This window comes from Bubalus bubalis, chromosome 4 (genome assembly GCF_019923935.1).
Source record: "Bubalus bubalis isolate 160015118507 breed Murrah chromosome 4, NDDB_SH_1, whole genome shotgun sequence".
NCBI classification, from domain to species: Eukaryota; Metazoa; Chordata; class Mammalia; order Artiodactyla; family Bovidae; genus Bubalus; species Bubalus bubalis.
The window spans coordinates 60932678-60935982 of NC_059160.1; the positions used below are offsets into that span (position 1 = coordinate 60932678).

General features: G+C 37.8%; 1 pseudogene; it reads left to right on the forward strand.

Moving 5' to 3' along the window:
- The first annotated feature begins 1719 nt into the window (after window positions 1-1719).
- On the forward strand, window positions 1720-2678 carry LOC102400289 (annotated as a pseudogene).
- The last annotated feature ends 627 nt before the right edge of the window (window positions 2679-3305 follow it).

Below are 3305 nucleotides of genomic sequence, written 5' to 3' on the forward strand. Positions count from 1 at the left end.
AGATTGCAGGCGGGAGGAGAAGGGGACGACAGAGGATGAAGTGATTGGAGGGCATTACTGACTCAATGCACATGAGTTTGAGTAAACTCCAGGAGTTGGTGCTGGACAGGGAGGCCTGGTCTGCTGCAGTCCGTGGGGTCTTAAAGAGTCTGACACGACTGAGTGACTGAACTGAACCTAATGATAGCTTTTATTTTAATATAGGAAAAAAGAAAAAGGAAGTTTTTTGAATAATGCCTGCCAGTTATGAAAACTAGTCAAGAAAAACGTCTCTAGTATAAATAATATAGTTAGAAAAAGACATTTTAATTAGTGACTATGAAACATTGCTATGTGCTTCACTGGTGGCTCACATGGTAAAGAATCTGCCTACAATGCAGGAGCCCAGGTTCCATCCCTACCTTGTGAAGATCCCCTGGAGAAGAAAATAACAACCCACTCCAATATTCTCTCCTGGAGAATTCCATGGACAGTGGATCCTGGCAGGCTACAGTCCATGGGGTCACAAAGAATCAGACACAACTGAGCGACTCACACACACACACACATACGCACACACACACATGAAATACTGCTGTAGCACCAGTCAGTGAGAAAAATTGTACTTAAAAATCTTTTTATATACAAATGAATATATAAAGCTTATTAATGTACCTACAGACTATTAAGGAAAGTAATATAAGTTTATTATAAACTGAATAAAATAAAAGCAAGATTAAAATATAGAAATACTGATTTTAGTTTTTCTGTGTTTTTTCCTTAGTCATATAGATTTAAGAGATTGTTAATGACAGAATTTTCTCATGTGGAATTTAGAGTGTTAGTCACTCACTCGTGTCCAACTGTTTGCTATCCCCTGGAGTATAGTCGGCCATGCTCCTCTGTCTATGGAATTTCCCAGGCAAGAATACTGGAGTGAGTCTCCATTCCCTTCTCCTGGGGATCTTCCTGACCCAGGGATGGAACCCAGGTCTCCTCTGTTGCAGGCAGATTCTTTATGGGCTGAGTCACCAAGGAAGCCCTGTTAATAAAGTATATGGAGAGACAAGCAAATGGAGTTAAAGAAAATGCACTCTCTGTGCTCAGTCATGTCTGAGTCTCTGCAACCCCATGGGCTGTAACCCACCAGGGTCCTCTGTCCATGAGATTTTCCTAGCAAGAATACTGGAGTGAGTTGCCATTTCGTCCTCCAGGGGATCTTCCCCACCCAGGGATCAAACCAGTGTCTCTTGAGTCTCCTGTATTGGCAGGTGGATTCTTTACCTGTGACCCGACAGGGAAGACTGTTAAGAAAATAACTGAAAGAAGATAATAACAAAATACATAAGAAAGAAATAGAAATGGATAAAAGTTATAAATATGATGAGATATTTTCTAGATTCAGAAAACAGAAAATATGAATATATAAATAATCTGTTAAGATAAGGTCTTTCAAAGGTGGCTCAATGATTGACACTGAATTGCAGAGCAAAATTTCAAATAATTTAGTCTTCTATTAATGGTCAGTAGGACGTCTGTCAAGGAGAAAATCTCATATTTATATAAATGATTGACATTGACCGACATATTCATTTTGATGGAATCAAAGTAGACTTGAGAAAATATTTGCACATAGGTATGTTTCTCAATATGGAACATTCTATGGCTGAGAATGAAGAAAACTCTTTTCTAACTTGTACCCTACCTTTTGTTTCCTTTAGCTTTGATAAGAGGGGGGAAATGAAGAACCATTCAGTGGAAATAGACTTCATACTCCTAGGATTGACAGATGACCCACAATTGCAAATTGTGATTTTCCTGTTTCTATTTTTCAACTACATCCTGAGTGTAAGGGGGAATTTAATCATTATCCTCCTCACCTTTCTGGATCTCTGTCTCAGGACCCCAATGTATTTCTTCCTTCGAAATTTCTCTTTCTTGGAGATTTCATTCACAACTGCCTGCATTCCAAAATTCTTGATCAGCCTTTTGACTGGAGACAAAACAATTTCTTACAGTGGCTGTGTAACACAATTGTTATTTTTTCTTCTATTAGGAGCTACAGAATTTTATCTTTTGGCTGCCATATCCTATGACTGCTATGCTGCCATCTGTAAGCCATTGCATTACCCAATCATTATGAATAGAAAAGTGTGCCATCAGTTTGTGCTCAGCTCTTGGATAACTGGCTTCCTAATTATATTTCCTCCTTTGGTCTTAGGACTTAAGCTGGATTTCTATGCTTCCAAAATAATTGACCAGTTCCTCTGTGACACTTCCCCTATCCTTCAGCTCTCTTACACAGAACACATATCCCAGAATTGATGGCTTTTGTCTTAGCTGTGGTGACACTTGTAGTCACTCTGTTGTTGGTGGTCCTCTCCTACACATACATCTTAAAAATCATTCTAAAATTCCCTTCTGTTCAACTACCAACAGAAGCCTTTTCCACCTGTTACTCACACGTGGTTGCTGGATCTATCACTTATGGGAGTTGTATTTTTACATATATGAAATCATCAGCTAAGAAAAGGGTGACTTTAACTAAAGTTGTAGCTGTGCTCAGCACCTCTGTTGGTCCTTTACTAAACCCCTTCATTTACACCTTAAGGAACCAGCAGGTGAAAGAAGCTCTCAAAGATGTGCTTCAAAGGTTTTGTTATTTTCAAAACAATGAGCAAAAATGTAGATATCAGTAAGATGTTGTTGAAATATGAGTGAAGGAATTGAAAACAGTTTTCAATTCAACAGTTCATAGCTATGACATTTCTCTGCTCATTGATTCATTTCACATTGGGTTTACTCAACCTTATGAATCTCTGCAATTTTTTCTGTTCTTTCTGAGTAGATAATTTTATTTTTTAATAGTAAACTGCTTTCTTTCATGCAGAATATTAAATTCTACCTCTGACTAGAAATATCTCTTCTCATCAATGATGTTATCATGTGCTGACTGCTTTCTAAAAATGAACTTTACTGTATATTCTTATTTTTTATTTGAACAAGTGTTTTATTTTTTATTTTTACTTTACAATATTGTGTTGGTTTTGTCTTAACTACTTCAACATCTGTGCTAATTGATAAGCACTGAATCTGCTCTTTTTTTATGGTATATTTTTCTTTTCTTTTTTAAAATATAAATTTATTTTAATTGGAGGTTAATTACTTTAAAATACTGTATTGGTTTTGCCAGACATCAACATGAATCCCCCACAGGTACACACGTGTTCCCCATCCCGAACTCCCCTCCCTTCTCCCTCCCCGTACCATCCCTCTGGGTTGTCCCAGTGCACCAGCCCCAAGCAACCAGTATCATGCATCGAACT